Source organism: Centropristis striata, chromosome 20 (assembly GCF_030273125.1).
Source record: "Centropristis striata isolate RG_2023a ecotype Rhode Island chromosome 20, C.striata_1.0, whole genome shotgun sequence".
NCBI classification, from domain to species: Eukaryota; Metazoa; Chordata; class Actinopteri; order Perciformes; family Serranidae; genus Centropristis; species Centropristis striata.
In genome coordinates, this window is record NC_081536.1 from 5615454 (window position 1) to 5634625 (window position 19172).

The 19172-nt window shown below is 40.4% G+C and overlaps 1 protein-coding gene across 1 annotated transcript in view; it reads right to left on the reverse strand.

The window, feature by feature from the left end:
• cdh23 (cadherin-related 23) overlaps positions 1-19172 on the reverse strand; it is a 196156-nt gene that overhangs the window by 116758 nt on the left and 60226 nt on the right. The gene's annotated exons all lie outside the window — the stretch shown is intronic.

Genomic DNA, 19172 nt, shown 5'->3' on the forward strand with positions numbered 1-19172 from the left:
GTGAAAAACTGGTCTTTAGTTGTCTCAGTGTTCAAGCTTGAATGTGTATGTTTATGTGCTTTAAGAGTGTATTCAAGCAGACCACCTGAATAATATATTCCCACCGCATTTATACCAGTGATAACTGATAATTAAAAAATGACCAACCACAGGCAAATGTAGCTTACTGCTAAACCAGACGGATCTCTTACTGAAATTACCACCCATAAGCTGTTTTTCTAGGAGGCTAAACACCCAGGTACATTCTGACGTGCCGCCTGTTGATTTAATAAGAAGCTGCAGACAAACGTTAGTCTTAAACCACCTATTTCTTCTATTTGAAGTGAAGTTGACTTTTTGTTCTAGTTGGTAAAGGCCATGGCCAACCCACAGACTTTTGAGTACAATGCTCTGCTCTTATTTTGTCAGAAATGTTAAAGACATGGTGATTTGCAGGGGCCGTGCCCGGGCTTTGGCCCCCTGCTGCTCACAGCTTCAGAGGCCCAGCTGTTCACTACAATAGAGTCATGATTACACCTACGCTGCTCGCAAGGTTCTCAGTTCCTCCCCGGCTGTCTGCACTCCGCTTCCAACCCAGCAGGCATGTGATTGTACCAGCGCCGCTCACCCTTTCACTGCCTGCCTCTCACAACCTCTGTCCCTCCGTCACTGCCTCCCACATGTGGTGCCTCGTCACACTGCTGCTGGCATTATTCTGACCTATGTGAGGCAATGTATCGCAAATTAGGAAGAAGAGAGGCAATACAATTAACTAAAGGGAAAGGGGAGAAAAATGCTAAATGCTTTTTGTTTTTTTTGATTTGCTGGTGTCTTTTGGATAACAACAGAAACAGTGCAACTGCTATGTTGTCTGAAATCAGAACTAACCATGGCTACATTTGACAAGCTCTCACTATGACTATAATTAAGTTGATACAATATAACTAATAGATGTGGAATACAGGTGCCTCTCAATACATTAGAATATAATGAAAAAGTCCATTTCCAGTAGTTCAAGTCAAATAGCACCAACCGAGTATTGAGTGCATATAGATGGATGCACCAAAGTTACAAAAATAATCACAATATAGGATAATACAAGAAAAACAATGAACAAAATAGGTAACAATAACAATATATAACATAAACATTACAAAAAATAAAGTGTCTAAGGAGTAAAGTGAGTACAGGGCAGATGACATGGCAGGATGTAATATACAGATATACTGCACATTATAATGAACATTATATAATTTGTGGTGTTGAATTGTACTGCATATGCTGTTGAAATTTGTCAGTCCGATATGTTAAATGAACACTGATGATGACAGTATAATTTGGAGTCAAGTACTATCAGTAATCATTCCTTCTAAAGCAAGTGTCTAACATGTTTCACAAGTTCATAAAAGACTGTGAGACCAACAGTAAAGAATAAAAAAAACAATAACACAAAACACAGAATATCAGTGAAAGGCCTGATTGTGTAAAAGGCTTTTCAGACGCCAATTGAAATAATCCACACTGATGACTGACAGAGTACAGACAAGCTGTTTCAAAGCCTTGGATAACTTGGGATAGCATTTGGACCACTTAGTAACAATATAAACTACAATAAGTGCAAAAATGTCAGAATTGGACTTAAATTACATGTTCCTAGTATAATGCAGCACTCTTTACTGTTATGCTTCTCATAGCACACTCCATACAGCCTTTTTTCCCCAGGTTAAATTCAAACTTCTAATTCACCACCTTACTGTGAATCATTTAGCACCACAATCTTCAGAGAGGTAAAAACAACATGCCATATGGATGAGCTGATAGGGAATCCAAAGATTTTACATCTAAAGTGCCACTATGTCCCCTCTTTAAAAAAAATGTATTTACTCTAAAGGATTATTTTCAATGCTCTTTTGCTAAGAATCACTGTTGCACAAATGACACTTTGTTCGGCCCAATTGCCCTTCTGGTCGGCAGTCAGCAAAATAAACCCTAAAGTAACAAGGCAGCATAACCATTATCATGCACACTTTAGCTTTAAGCGAGAAAATGTTGATCACATCTATAATTCTAGAAGTGAAAAAAAAAGAAATATCCCCAAAGATCATCTGAATGTATCAATATAAAGTATTATAAAATGATTAATAAAAAATAGATGAACTTCACAACTACTTGATGGATACGTAACAGACTTTAGTATATAAATAGGTGAGGGCGACAGTAATGATTTCATAGTGTGCAGCTTTGACAGAGATGCTGAAGCAGGTGAATCACGAGAACACTTAAATTAATCATAGAGGTGACACACAAAGCCATATTTCACGTTTGAAATTAGCTTATCAATAATTCACTGGTATTGAAACAAGACTAAGTGTCCTTCATCTGCAAGGCCCCAACAGTAAATGGGGAAAATTATACAAAAATGATTTATACTCCGCTGAAAAGCCAGAGTGTGGCTCAGCTTCCTTTGAAACTGTTTGAATTTTCCCAAATAAATCCAGTGTGTGTGGAGTTTGTGTACTGTGTGATTACCCTATAATAACGCTTATTATCCCAAATCATGCTTGCAGTACAAAGGCATTAGGACATGCCAGAGATTACAGATATTGTGTCAAATTATTGAGCTGTTCAGTTGTTCTCTCCAATGTTGCCAAGCAGACTAGAGAGGAACCAGGAAATACCTCCAAAGGAATGAGATTCACAAAGACCTCACCCCCAAAACTGCATCACAATCTCAGTAACAGCTAAACCGTTCAAACACTTACATTAATGTGCTGTATGTGGAGCTTGTGGCTTAACATGCAGCATGTCCTGCAAAGACACCTCATGGACCATCTCTCTGAAGTGTCACTGGTAAAAATGAGCCCTCAGGCCCAGGGGGGGTCGTAACAACTTTAAATTATATGTCAAAGCAATAACATCCACAAACCAATGAGACAGCCCTGCTCATAAAAGGATGGCTGTCATTATAATTCCACTCATGGCAACAGTTGTGACAAGGGTTTCTTTAAAGCCCACGCTTTCCCAGCAGTACCGAGCTGCAGCTCTCTTGTATGTACCTGGGATATATCGGGATGGACACTGTGCTTTGGGCTGACGTGGAGGTATGAAACCCACCTCATAAAGCCCTTCAATCTTAGCAGCCCCAGTGGTAAAGCCTGGCTGGCTGATGCCATCATTGCAGCCTGAGTGTTGAATTGTATCTTGACCTCAGTTTGAGCCAAGAGACAGACTGCCTCAGTGACAACATGTAATCTGCTGATAGGTGTGCCTATCAGTAGTTTAACTCCAATTCAAGGAATGGTGCATTCTTTGAAGATAGATTGTTGTGGAGCTTTACTCTGAAACTGATGGGCGGTGGCTGTGCAAGCACACACACTGGGTTTAATACAAGAATATGGAAGCCAGCTGTCTATGCATGTTGAGTTTCTGTACTTGTTGCAGCTAGGGCTGGGCGATATGGACCGTTCAACTCATATCACGGTATTTTTAGGCCGAATGGCGATATACGATATACATTGGTGTTTTAAACAAAACATGCAAAGTGTTTAGTTTTAACTCAATGCCACAAGAAATCATCATCAACCTGTTTTATTTAAAGACTCCATCGATTTCAAAACCTCCCACCTTTTGAAGCAATTTCATCAGATTCAGATGCTCTTCATCTGCAATCTGAAATACCTTCAAATTACAGAACCATTGTTCTTTGTTTCTTAGGAACTAGCTCTTGCTAGTGTGCACAGGGGATCAAACAAACAGTGGTCATAAGTATGGTATATCGGTATGGCAGTATTGTCTCAACGACATATCTCTTTCTAAAATATATTGGTATAACTTGTAATACTGATATACCGCCCAGCCCTAGTTGCAACTGCGGAGAATAAATGAACATTCAAGTCAGATAATAACAGAAGATAGTATTTGTAATTGCAGAGCTAACTGTAAGCTAAAGAAAGAAACCCTATATTTCAGAGTACATAAGGGAAAAATGAAGCAAACTGTGACATTAAAAGAGAGCTACTTGCAGGGATGTAGCACTGGACCCTGTACATATGCATTCTCAATGGGCCCATGCACATCTTTTCATTCTAGTATCTTTGTGGACCCTCCTCCCTGTGTACACCCCCCCCAGTGAAAGAAGAAGAGCTGCTCTTAAATGAAGCAGAAATGTTACGCCTACTCTTTAAAGAGACTAATAGAAATTCCCCTCCGGTACAAATGACAGTAAGTAAGAGCCGGTAGGAACCATCCATATTTCCAACCCGATGTGTGATGCATTCTAAGAACTGTAGCTCTTTTTCTATTGGATTATGATTGGTCTTGTCAGAAAATCAATTGCTTTACTGACTGGATTGGCAATATTCTTTAAATGCACTTCCCACACACAGCTGCCATTCATTTCTACTTCCCCTTTTCTAACAGCAGTTAGCCTTTTCCTGGCAATTCACTTGACCCCCTGTACCCAATGAATTGCAGTTTAACTGGTCAGGAACACATAATACAATACATAATATGGAGCAGGTCTTTGTGTATGGTACAGGAACTGATGGCAGAAAAATGTCTCACATTATAACCTGCTTTTATTCCATCTTGCTCATGCACTGCTTTCCTCTCTGTCCACTCTGTGGCCAAGCTGAGCGATGGACGATTTTCTGGAGAAGCACTCAGCCGAACAAAATGATTCCACACCAACAGACAGCGAGGGGAGCCACTTTTGAAAGCCAAGGACAGCCTCTGAATTTGTGTGTGTGTGTATGTATGTGTGGATGTATTCATTATGTGATGTGTTCCTGCGCTTTCAGTGTTGTGGTTAGATTTAGGACCTTTTTGTTATGAGTTGCCATTTTGTTTGGTGCTTGCTTCTTAAATTACCTGGGAGGTTTGTTAAACCTTGAGAATGACTAAGTAGGTTGCAATTAGGATTTAGTAGTGATGGTTAAAGCAAGCTGTTAGGAGATAGGAAATCAATGCAGTCAATGGACAAGGATGTGTGTCTGTGTGTCTGTGTGTAAGAACGGGCCTTCTATCAGGAGAGAAAAGAAACTAATAACGTCTTTATCTCCTGATCGCTCTTCTCCGCCAACTACCTAACCCCTGTCACAGCTCATGGCTGACTGCCTCCAAAGAGCCAGGACTGTTTGTTTAAATGTAAAGGTAATCAGGTCCGGCATGCCGCAGGGATCCAGAGAGCTAGAGAGGCAGATGGGTTGATCCCAGGAGAAGGGTACAAGGACAGGCCAACACGCACCTCCTGCACCCTCTTTTTTATCTGTTGTGGAAGGTTATCCATCTCAATTTAGAATACTAAAAGCACTTTGTTTTCAGTTTTTATTTAAAGCTGGTATCTGTGGCTATGTTTGGGCCTCAGGAGCAGTATTTTCAAGATATTTCTTTCAGAATATTTAGAACAAAAAGAGTGAAACAGCCTTAAAAAAGGAATGAAAAATGCATTTGGAGACTACCAGTCTCCTCTGCGATGGCCTTGTTTAAGTATACATTATAAGTTGCTGAGCAGACGGTGTGTGGGTACTCAACACCTTTGAGGTATCCAGCGAAACAACCCATTCCCAATTAGTACCGATAGTCAAAACATACCTGCATTCAATCTTTTTGTACCTAGATCAAGCTAAAACATTACTTTTTCAAATCTCTACAAGCGTTCTTTGATTTAATGCGATGTGTGATTGGTCCACTACTGCAGCAGCTCAACCCCATATAGTCTATGCTGTGGTGAAGTCAAGTGCAGAGTATTTGATGAAGTTTGCAGTTCAGTGTGTAACATACTAAAGCACTTGGATTTAGAGGAGTGATTGTAGCGTTTTACACAACTAAACGCTTCCATTTACATGATAGAAATGAAAAGATATCTATCTAAAAAGCAAGAAGCATCTATGTGTGTGTGTGTGTGTGTGTGTGTGTGTGTGTGTGTGTGTGTGTGTCTAGGGCATATCTCGCTGACCATTAGTCAGACTGACCTCAGATTTCGTATGTGGCTTGCTCATGGCACGAAGGTGTGCATCCACGATTTTGAAGACTTTTAAATTCATTTTTTAAAATATCAATTTTTACGTAGGATGTGTTGCGGCATTGCACTGTTTCCAATCGGACGCCTTTTAGGGGAGCTCCGCCCCATTGTGTGATAGGCCTACACCTGGTCAGTAACACAATTCACTCTGGATTTATACCCTGACTCATCTCATCTGTAAGTCTATTTAGCTTACCTATCTTTCGGAGTTTTAAAGTGCGCTACAAGGTTAGATTTTCCAATAATATTCAAATAGTTTCCAGAGAATATCAATGTTCAATGTGTATGTGCTGGATGGTGTGCGTACCTTATGAAAAGTAAGTATGGAGTTGCAAACGTTGTAGTGGTCTGCATGTAATGTGCAAATTCTATTATTCCCGATTAGCATGCTAAGCAAAGATTTCGCTTTATTCACTTCTTATGTTGCATTATGTAATTCAGGGATGACATTCATATTGCCTAATATAATGGCCATAATCATTTGATATGAGATACTTACATGCAATGTAGTATATCAGCTAATTGGGTTCATGTTAATGTACTTTTAGTGAAGCATACTGCGTGCACAATATATGAAACACACCTAATAACCCTTACTCACATTATTCTCATCCATCTGTTTGTGCTGCATGTAAACTTATTCCCTCCTATATCTGTGTCTGTATATATGTCTAATCATGTTGAATGATTAAGTTTCTTTTTCTCTCTTTATACCTCAATGTACATCCATGTATAACGCAATATACACTTTGTATATTAACACTACGCAAGAGTATTACACCTCATTGTACATCCCACTTTCACACACAACCTAATTTAGCCATGATTGAAAAATCTACTGAATCTCCCACTATACGAATACACACTTCCTACGGGCACTGCACTAGTCATATTAAGTACTCGATTGGTATCTGTATCACTTTTAGGGTACTGGTATCAGTAATTGCATTGCAGTTTTTAAATGATACCCTTTCCTAGTCAAACTGATTGAGGGATAAAGGTTAAAATGGTACATATCAAATTGAACTGGACAGCAGCATGATGGGGTTAAGCGTCACTGGCGAGGCCCCTTCTTACCTCCCTGATCAAAGACAGAGAAAGGTAAATGATAATACAGTCTGTTTGCTTTTCCTCCTACAGAATATCTTCTTCTCATACATAATTTCCCCCGTTCTTCTGCACTTCTTCACTTTTTTAAGAAGTCATTTTTAAAATAGAATTAAATGCAAATTAGAGTAGAGCTGATTATCATATAAACGGCTGTTGCCTAGAGGGGCAAGACACTCTGGCTTTATTTATTTATTTAGTCATATTTTTCACAGTTTCCCATAAAGCTCTGACTTTAATCAGTCCACACTTTCTTTTAAAGACATAGGGGAATCGGGGACCAGTTGAAGTGATGCGTGCGCTCGAGTTTGTGTATGTACCCAGCGAGGATTTGTGTTGTGTGGCTGGATGTGAGAGGTATGTGACCAGGAGCAGAGGAAGCAGCAGAGAGAGATCATCCTGCAGCGTTCATAGACCTGTACAGCTTCATTAGCATCATGTAAACCGGTGCTGTACAATGTTCAATTAGCCGAGCGCTGCTTGTTCTCGCTGCTCCGTGTTCATAATCTTTTACTGTTCACATTGAAGGCAATCACCTGTGAAGGTACACATCTGGAACGACATCACAAAACTCCATAATCCAATATGGAGTTGTGACTTTACGTAGTGGTGGAGAGGCTTTTTATGGCAGCTGGATTATGTTTGCAGTCAGTCAACAGTACAAGTGGTCTGATTTGAATTCACTGGGAGTGAGGGGAACATTGTTCAGGCAATTACCCGGAACTAACACGGACGGGAGAGATGAAGTGGAGTAGTGGGAAGAGATTTAGACAAAGACAAAGAGTAGACAGTCTGAAAAAAAAAAAACAGAATTGAAAATTGACTTCCAAACGAGCAGATTGTGTTTGATGGCAAGACTAAGATGAAGGGTCTTTTTATTAACCTGTGAGAGGTTGACATTTCACTTGAGACAAAGCCACTGTAGCTAAAGCAGCTAATCTATGCTAAAAACCTGCAAAAATGTGACTTCTGACAGTACTTTGATTTTTTTTAGAAAGGGTAGATATATAGAGAAACCACAAAGCTTTCCTGTCCTTTCACATGGACAGTTATATGTCCTTACCACCTAAACGACTGTAATCTGCAATGTCCCAGAACAGATTGCCCAAAGCACAGGGGCAAGACTACCCAGATCCCAAAAAAGACCATATTCTGTCTATGTATTCTGTATGGTGTCCTTTAAATTGCCTTGCATGATCTAAAAAACTCATCTGAACCCTATCCCATTTACATTTTTGGTGCTCATTAGTAGCTGTGTCTCAGTTCACATTGTGACCTCACAGCTTTAAGCTTAAAACCACTACACCAGTCTGTGGAGATTTTGTTTTCACTACAGGTGCTCTGGTCTCTCCTTGCCTGATAATCAGACAGTGTTGCCTTTTTGTTTTCAATTCATTTATTCTGATGCTATGTTCATATCTGCGGCTAATAGCTTGAGGATATCTCAGGTAACAAATGAGTGACTCACATACCCATCTCATCTCTCTCAGCTTCAGTAGCAGTTGCTCATAACAGTTGTTCTGCTTTTCTTTTCATTTTTTTAAGTTGACTCCCAATAGCAGCACTGATCTTATTCACCCTCGCCATTTCTTGACCCCTTTTTTGCCAGAAAGATGACATTCCTATTCTTTATCACTACCACATAGCTTAATGGCTCAATATCAGATCAATTTGAATAAAGAAAAAATAAAACATGTAGGCAGCGATTCTGGAGGTCTGGAACAAGGCTCGTTTCCTCTCGTAGTCCAAAGACATGCAGGTTAAATGTATTTGGGAAGCACAGGGCTGACAGAGTGTAAATTTGTTTATCTGTGTATATTTGCAAGCCCTATGATTGGGAGCTAACACACTGGTGGCCAGGTGTTGGCAGTCGAATGCCTTATCCACATTACATGACTCTAGCCCTGATTCTCCCCTCATGACAGTTTTTGGAGCTCCCTGACAAATGCTCAGAATCAAAGGCAAACTGGCGCTGGCTTGGCGCTCGCAATTCAGCGCATGAGCGATATGTGTGAACTGTTCCAAGACGCAAGCCAAGACAGACACAGACACAGACGCATTACAGATATTTAGTGGGCTAAATATTAGCACCTGACAGGGAGCTACAATGAGGGTAGAGGCTGAGGGGGAGGGGTTGCCTGTAGCAAAGAAACTTAACTGTTGAATTTGAATTTGCAACACGGACCATACGTTCTATGGCTATAAATACTAAAAATGTGCTGACAACAAACCCCTTAACTGTATACTTCTTGTTTTGTGGAGTTTTTGCTTGTATCCCAGACACACTAATGGATCACTTCAAGACTCACAATTACATGACAGCAAGTTGTGATGACTTGTGATGACTGTGAAAGTTATTTAGTGTGATCTTGGCTTTTTGTGTCATTTTTTCTCATTGGGGCTCCATGTTTTGCCTCTCTTTTTCTACTGTTATTTAACAAAACTTTGGTTTAAATGCAGTATCTAAATAAACACGACCCCACTCCGCTGTATCCTCCTTATGTAACAGCAAGTGTTTGGGGCCGGTGACCAAGAGAAGCTGCATCTTACATAGCACTTTACGCTGCCCAGGGTGCTGTTGAGGCCATCTCGTCTCAGCAGCATCACTTGGGATTTAACGCGCTCTCCGCTGTTTTTCAAAAGATACCTGCCTCGTTCTCTCACTGCCATCCTCTCTTCCCTCCTTGTATCCCTGTGTGTTATGTCTTTAAAGCTTTTCTTGTGTTTTCACTTCATTGTCAACACTGTAGCCCTGAATTGCCTCGTTCTGCAGTCTGGTCCTATAGGTACAATGCACTCTATATCAACATCTCTTTCTATCAGTAGCCTCAGGTGCAGGGCATCGTGAGGGCAGGTGGGGCTCCACCTTCCATGAGTCTTAATGTCTCTGGTGTCTTGCTGCAGACACACACAGAAATATACATGCTTCCCATCCAATGCATAATTCACAGACTTCAAGCTATTGCAGACACATCTGAGTATATATATCCAGGCAGCCTTCCCCCTGCACTATGACCCCAGGTGCCTTTAATTTCCCATGCATTATTCCAGTGATTCAAGAATGACAGTGGTTACTCCCCAAAGGACGGCCAAAGTGTGTGTGTGTGTGTGTGTGTGTGTGTGTGTGTGTGTGTGTGTGTGTGTGTGTGTGTGTTTTAAACTCATCACTCCCATCTCTGACTTCCAGCAGGGACCATACACCCAGTGCAGAAAATGCCTCCATCTGCTTTCCATCTAAGGAACTCTAATAAGACCAGGGTGTTTAATGGGGAAAATAACACAGAACACTGAAATATGCATTAGTATGCAAGCTTTTTTTTTTTTTTTACACCACCCAATGACTGTAAGAGAGAGAAAAAAGGAGTCGGAGAGGTAACAGGCAGACAGATCAGCCTGGTAGAAATCATGAGCAATTAGAATAAAAAATTGTAATTTCAACCCTCAATAACAATCTGCCTAAAATGTATGAATCTACACGCCAGGAAGTATTACTTTACAGCATTTAAATCCATGGTAGCCATCTGCTCTAGTGTCAATACCAACCTCAGCTGATACACTATGACGGCAACACGGAAACAGTTTGCCATGCCAGTGAAGCATATTTGTCCAACACATTTCCCTCATCTGTACTGTACTGAACTACGATGAATAAATTGCATTTTATTGCAAAAACAAGTCAGACACTAATGGGAGGAAATCTCCATATTAGTTTCAGCTTTACCATTATTTCCAAAGATGTCAGCTGATGATGACAGCCTAATGCTGTGGACCTTTTCATCTGAAGGTTAAGAGACATTTATATCCTAAGTCTGTTTGTTTGTCCAAGGTATGTGTGGATTGAGACATCTATGGGTTGAAGCCGATCGTTGAACTTTCTACAGGAAAGTGGAGAATATGAAGAATAAGAGAGAAGTATTGCCATATCAGTAGCATGCCACAAAGTATTCACCAAACTTGCACCCATCCCAGCCTGTTGATTGCACTGAATGCAACTGAAGTGAACCGAGCCAAATGTGAAAGTCGCATACAGAAAGACAAATAGAACTGAACGCACTCAGAGCCTGTACAGAGAAACCGCGGCACTACTGGGGTCCGTTTGCAATCACTTCATGTAGCTCTGCAGCAGAGAGGAGTGGGGACAGAGAGATAAGCAAGCAAAGCGAAGTGCTGCATGTAGGAAGAAGATGGACGTGGTCAAGACAAAAACATTTTCACTATCAGTCGATTACAGCAAACTGTAGCCCAGGTTTACAAGATTTAGGCTGTGTGCATATTTGATGATAGACCTCTAAAAAAACAAAAGACTGGCAGAACCATTGACACTAATGCAGAATGGCAATGTGTATAATCTTCTCCTGTATAAAGTGATCATTACATTGCAAATGGTACTTCCTACAACAAAACCCATATTCCAACCTGTTATTTCCATCGTTTCTTTCCTCTTTCATCTCTCTCTTTGTCTCAATTAGTGGGATGTGACATTGTCAAATTAAATTACATCTTGTTGATGAGACATGACACCAGTTATGGAGTGCTCAATGAGAGAAGTGTCGAGGATTGTCTGCGCCTTCGACTGTCTCAATCCACTTTGCTCATTCATAATAGCATTTTATTGATTCATTTGTAGCAACTGCTGAAATTTCGCCTCAGGTTTGTATGGGTAGTAGCTCTTAGATGACTTACACTTTTTTTTATAATGTAGCTGTATTACAATCTAATAGCCTCTCTCCTGCTAAAATCTCTCTCATAAGCAATATCTCAGTTTCCTTTCTTCTCTTACTTCTTTCTTCTTTTTCTCCTCTCTCCTTTTAACCTACCTTTTCTATAAGCCAGGTCCTGCGGGGGGCAGAGGAAAGAGTGGAAGAAAGGGGGGGAGGAGTGGTCGGGCACACGACTCAATTATACATCAAAGCACTAATGTTGGGGACACCACGAAAGAGGGGAGCCGAGGAGGAGGTGGAGAGGAAGACAGTGAGGATGTAAGCGGTTTCGCTTGGGTGAGGAGAGACCTTGGTGACGGCTGCTGGTATCAGTGTTAGTAGGGGACTAAAGGGAAAATAGACCCTGATTACTTAAAGGCACAGTATGTCATTTCAGTTGCTAGGGGTCTCTCAATCAAACACAGTAACAAGTTGATGATGTCCTGATGTCGCATGGCATCATGAGGAATCTCCAGGCTGGTCATACATACCACCTCCGGGCAAAGGGCGGAAAAAACATTTGCTTTCAGTGGCGAAGCAAACTCACATCCTTCACATCACCACATGCAGTTCAACTCTGGTGAACTTTGACTGGCGAAGTTGCAGCTTCAACCAATATCAAAGACATGTGTGACTACAAACCTCTAAACCACTTCACTGGGACTATAAGAATAAGAAAAAATACAACTACAAACTGTGCATGTTATTTTGTTACTAATGGGGTGCACTGTAAAAAAAAAACCTGTTGTTTTTACGGTAAAAAACTGGCAGCTGTGGTTGCCAGAATGTTACCGTAATAAATACGGTGCAACTTTTTTCTAATATTACGGTAAAAGATATTGACACTGTTGATTTCATGTTTAAGATTGCATTTATTCCATTTTTTACCGTATAAATAAAAGGTCTTTCCATCAAAAGATTTGACATATAATTGACAAGAAAATACTTTATACTTTATTATAAAATAAAGATTTTACCATTAAATATTACAGTATATTTCTGTTAGAGATATGGTGTTTAGTACATTTAACAGTGAGAAAAAGTATTTTTACAAAAAATAAATGCAAAAATTACAGTGATGCTTTTTGTTACAAACACGGTGCCAATGTATTTTACAGTAATAGAGTAATGTTTTTTATTTATTTATATAAAACCTGTAAAAATACTGTTCTGGCTCATATATACATTTACAGTGTTTAATTGTTACTGAAATTGAATTAACCCATTTATCATTTTACGGTCTTTTACTGTCATGGTTTAGCAGTTTTCCACCGTAAAATCTACATACATTTTTTACAGTGTGTAGCAGGAGAAGCTACCACATATACTGAAACGTATAAAAGTGTACCATGTTTTATGGGTATTTGATATATCCATCTATCTATATATGCACAGTATCTTAGCTGTTCCTAGGACTGCACTCTTCTGGACTGAGATTTCAGATGTTATTCCCGGGATCTGCTGGAGCCACACTCCCAGCTTGGGGGTCCCTGCTCCCAGTGCTCCTACTACCACTGGGACCACCTCAGTTTTAACCTGCCACATCTGTTCCAGCTGTTCTTTCAACCCTTGGTACTTCTCAATCTTTTCGTGTTCCTTCTTCCTGATGTTGGCGTCAGCTATTGCCATATCTATATGCAGAGAATGTGGGACCTATGGATATATAAATATATACACACAAACACACACTCCACCCAACCATACTTTATCCTGATTCCTTCTTCACTATGGAAAACCACACATACATGGACAACTTATTTCCAGTTTTCTTTTGCTAATTGATAAGTTTCAGAAGGTTCATTGTCCAAAACAGGCTTTGCTGTGTTTCTCTCTGTGAGCATTAAAATTAACTTAATACTGAAACTTGCACACACTAAATGCCATGCTAAGATAGTGAATTTTATGTAAATACTTTTCAAGTAAAAGCAGTGAAGGAATTTGGTTTCAGGACAGGAGAGACGGGAAAAAAACACATTGAAGAGTAATTAATATCAGAAAGAAATACATAAATCATCAATTGATATGTTGAAAAATATTTATATCAAGACTCGATACTTTGCACAATGCTTCTCCCACGAAGGCAGAGAATCTTAAAGTCCTTACAATGAAAGAAGATTCCTGTACACACATTGCCTTTGTACATTGTACTGACTATTGAAAGATTCAGTCAGAAATTCTACAGAGAAACCAAAACTGAAAGCTGAAAGCTCTGCTCGCAGCCACTGTGTTGCTGGACCATATAGTACATTTATAATATATGATGAATTGCTTTTCTAGCTTTACCTGAAGTGGGGCCAACATATAAAATGTGATGGTGGTGCTATTAAAAACAAACTGGTTCAGCCCCTGAGGAGCAGAAATGTGCAGGGGTGAATCTTTTTTTGCAGCAGCTTGTTAAACTATGAGATATGTTTCTTGTGCAAAACTGACATTCTGGGCTTAGAGCCACACCAGAAGAAAAGTCCATGAAGCAAGGGATTAAACCTCCGAGGGACGTGGATGTCTAAATAAATACCGTGGTCATCTCTCCGTATAATTTAGATTCTTGTGTCTATGAGCTACTGTGAACCATACTGTTAGACAGACCGGCCAGTATAACCCCCATCAGTCCCCTCAGCTAGTGAAGCAAAAACAAGCTGGTTCGTTCTATAAGTGCCAAACGAGACGCTGCTAGACACCGTCAGACTGACTGGGATGACAACCTGGAAATGGAGCTGAGATTTGACAAAGATGAGCTGTAAGTTGGAGCTTAAACATCTGTTTGTCACCTTAATTAGTTTGAGAAGTGTTTGTTGTGGTTGTCATTACTGTATGCTTGCTGCAACATAGCTCTGTTAAAAGCTGGGTTCTGAGGTGTAAAAACAAACAGTCCAAGTCAGTCAGGCAACAAGAACACGCTATTATTCAAGTTAATCATATTTTACTCAAGAGCAAGTTATATATATATATATATATATATATATATATATATATATCTCACTGTACAACAAGAGAGGGCACTGTAGCAACAATTTACTTTCGTATTCCTATTCCTTTCTTCCATACTTTTCTATAATGCATCGTTTTTCTTTAATGCTTTTCTCCCTACCATCTCAATTGTGAAAGTGACAGCCAAAACAGATTTGAGCAAATTGGAAAGGCTATAAAGCTCTATTAAGGAAAATCTAGCCACGGTCTGAGGAACAGTGAGGGGGAAAACAGACGAACGGGGAGGGAGGTGCAAATTGAGACACAGAGAAAGACAGAGGGAAAGAAATGTTGAGGAATTTGCATAATGCCAAAATGGAGCCCTGGTGAGGTTGAAGACATGAGTTGTAGCTGAACACATTTTTTCCACACATTAATTTCTCTCTTTTCTTCCCATAACTAGGTATCACTCACACTGCAAAGAAATGACAAGAAGCTGTCTCTTTGTCTCCCCCATAAACATAAACACAATCACACAAGCTGCTCGCACAACTGTCTTCAATGTGAGCAAAACCTTCAGAATTCACTATTCTGCCAAGTGAGCGTTAGAGGGAAGGAGAGCGCCAAAGGCAGGGTGGGGGCGGGGATGGAGGGGTGGGACCCACACACTTGAAAGAAAGGGAGAGAAGGAACGACAGGTTGATTTATTCAAAGAGTGAGGAGTGGGTGAATCAAACTTTAATGGCTTTTGGGAGTGCAAGCCGTTCTCTCTCCCCCTTCAATCTTGCCCCTCTCACTCACTCTTTCCTTGTGTGCTCCAAACCTGACTTCCCTTCCCTCTCTCTCTCTCTCCCTCAAAAATACACTTTTCGCTGGTCACTCACAAACACAAGCCTTAGCTTTTTTTTGACAGACAAATCTGCGCCCATCTCGGCGCAGCACGCAAATCAAGGTGCTCTTCATGCTCAGTGGGATAAAGTAAATGACAGCAAGATAAAGAGAGGAGGAGGTGATTTACCTTCACGAGTGGCAGCATACGTGATGCCCAGGCAGTATTTGTTGCGTTAACCTCTGGACTGGAAAGGATGCGCGGAAAAATTGTTCTACAGACACGACATCCTCCCTGACAACTCACTTAAGCGACCACTTGCCCTGAAAGGCGTAGTGAAGTTCACAAATAAATCATCATTCATGGAAGTGAATGACTGCACTCACTCCTTAAAGGATCTGAACCCAGTATATAGAATATATATCTATAGTGAGTATCTGCAGATGGAAAATCACAGTGCCATAAACACACACAAAAAAATCAGTGAAATGCAAAAAAATGAAACTAAGGGACTCTTTCTGCATGAAATATGTGACCAAACAGCTGGGCTTGTGGATAAACTGTCCATATGTACTGTATTTACACTGTATAAAAAAATTGGATAGTGTAGGAGTTAAGATTGGTTTGTAGAGGATGTGTCATGTGCTATCGTCTAATCAGTGCTGTCAGACATAATCATAAAGGCAGATGGAGAAAGATTTATAAAAAAATAAATAAATCAAGATATGAACAGCATACTCAACACAAGTACCAGAACACTTCCTTCAAATGCTTTCTTTTTAAACCTGCACCATGTAATTTTCTGCAGCCAGGGGTCTTTCATTCAAATCAATAACAAAACATGAAGCAATGCTGTCAGTTTCTCCTGGTTAGAATTCCTTCTGTGTTCATTGTTTAGGTGGAGTTTTTTTTTTTTTTACCTAGAGCCTAATTATCTGCAGAGTTCTCCGCCTCTTCAAAACAAACGGACCTGCTAATTAAAAATCAGTACAAACACTGAATGAAGCAGTTTTACCTTAAAAATCACAGTTTCACAGAGGGCCGGAACGTTCCAGCTTGTGTCTCTGATAACTTAAGATCCAGATGTCTGAAGACTGAAATCCTTCACTCACTTATAGTTAAAAACGACTAACATCTACAAAGTGGACTGTAAAACTGTGGCTAACAACTGGAATAAAAAGTAAATTTACAACAGGTTCTGTCAGACTACCACTCCGATGACACATGCACAAAGGGGATAAGACGCCACTGACAAGTAAGTCCACACCTTAAGGAAATACAATAGATCCAGTCGTTTTTAAGAATTTAAATGCAGAAATGTTACATATTATACTGTCAGCCGTATTCATGATTTCATTATTCAATATATAATGGATGTGATGCAGAGGAACAGCTTTTTAAACTGGAGAAAATGTCTGTCGAAAATTCTTCAAATAAAATGATACTTTTTCTGAGAAACCACAACTTTTGCTTAGAAATGGGTCCTAAGCACCACATCTATGTAGGAGAAAGTTATAAATGGAGCCTGAGGTGAGTAAAATATTGACTGCTTCCCGTTTAACCTTCTCACTTGATTCATTTTTTTCCCCTCTTTCTCCCTAAATCCCTCCATCCCTCCCTATGGGGCTCAGGGTCTTAGTGTCAGGCAGAATTCTCTTTGAGGCCTGCGCCTGTCAACCAGCCACCACTCAGCTCAGTAACCACTAGATTCAATTACACTACAGGAGAGACCAGGAGAGATGATACTGAAATCATTATGGGCTAAATCCAACTTCTAGGAGGCACAGTTTGTGTGTATGTGTGTGTGTGTGTGTGTGTGTGCGTGCATGCATGCATGCATGTGTGCGCGTCTCATTATTACTTTATTACTTTCAAAGTGCGTCCCGCAAATGTTCCTCTATATTGCCCGGAAAGATATGTGCCAGCTTTTTTTTTTACCTTAGGGCGTTCATAGTGATACCACGAAGTCGTGATATTCGTGATCTTTCACAGTGCAGTTCGACGTCCCGGAACGAGGTGGGAGGAGACGACAGAGTGACATGCGACAGAGCAGTGCTGCGCAGTAGCACAGTGCTAACAGGCTAGACAGTTAGCTCTGTAGCAGTACAGTGTCTATGTGCTGCAGTATGTGATCACTTAGCGGCCTCCGTTTGTTTACAACAAGCAGCAGACACAGCTAGCATGCTGGTTTGTTTAGAATAAGCGACAGACGCTGTGAACAGTTAGCGACGGCGGCCGCAGTTGTGCTGCTGCTGATTCGATGACTGTCGGACCAAGTGGGAGTGTGTGTTAGACGTCAAATATTCCGCCTTGCCGGGATGACCCGTTCATAGTGATCCTGCTTCCAACAGTCCCGCCATTTTTCCACCTCTGTAACTACCTCCGGAGGTGTAAAATTAGTGGGATCATTTGATCCCGGCATCCCGCTTCGGGTGCGTTCATAGCGCAGGCAAGATGATACAGAGCCGTAAATGTCATGAAAGATTTACGGCTAGTGCCGTTTCACTACTACAAACTAAAAAAAATGAAAAGGGCTATAAAGAATGTGTGTGTTTGTTGGCTTGTGTAGAAGTTAAGAAAAATATTGTATGACTGTAATTTCATAATAAATGCATTCCAATACAAATAAGTTTCCAGAGAACCTTGCAACTGCAAAGATATTAGTCATCCATATACTGTAGGTGCTGCTTTGGAAGCTGAAATATCTGTTTGTAACCTGGTAAACAAATTACCTTTGGAGCCTGTAACCTGCTGAGAAACAGGGCAGAAGGCGATAAAAGATTAGGGATTGAATTTCAGCTTTCAGAAGTGAAAAAAAGGCAAAGAAGAAAGGAATATAACAGATTCATCTATGTTCTACCTGACAGCGACAGAGGGCACATCAAATAGCAGGTGCCTCTGTTTTGCTGCCAGAGCCCACATCAAGCACTAAGCAGCTCATTCACAGGCGTAATAGGAGCTCTCAAACAGCCTCTGCCAATATTATCTCAAATATGAGTGCATTTGTGTGTGTGTGCTTGCGTGTTTAGTGTGTGAAATGCTGTCATGCTATTCATCTAAAAAGTGTTTGGAGGAAGTAGTAGCCAAAAGTTGCAGGCTAAAATCATGTTGGTTTGATTTCCTCTCTTCTGCTCAACTGTTATAATGCCTTTCAGTGATACCAGCTAATAGCAATCACTCATTAACACAGATCATTTTAATAAGGGGGGTAAGAGCAGTTATTCATGTTCTGGACAGTATGCCATGAAACAAAAATAATAACATTGAATTTGTTACTTCTAAAGTTAATTTCATATCTGGATAACAAACAAGATCTCCAACCTCAGCAACAGAAGAGGTCATGTGTCAGTACCACCCATTACGACACGTTTGTACGTATCGTGGCTCGCGTTTTGCGGCTCGCGGTGTAGCAACGTGTTCTAAAAATAGCAATTCATTATACATACACGTCTGGTTTGCGGTTGTAAAAAAGGCTGCAGATTTTGTGAATTATGATACAAAACTGCTGACCTCGGTTCAGGACAAAAAATGTCCTGGTAAGGCGTTATAATAACCTGGGTAGCCATACTGCCTTGCATACTCAATTTCGAAATGCAAGGCATGGTGTCTATGGCTGATTCTTAGCCCT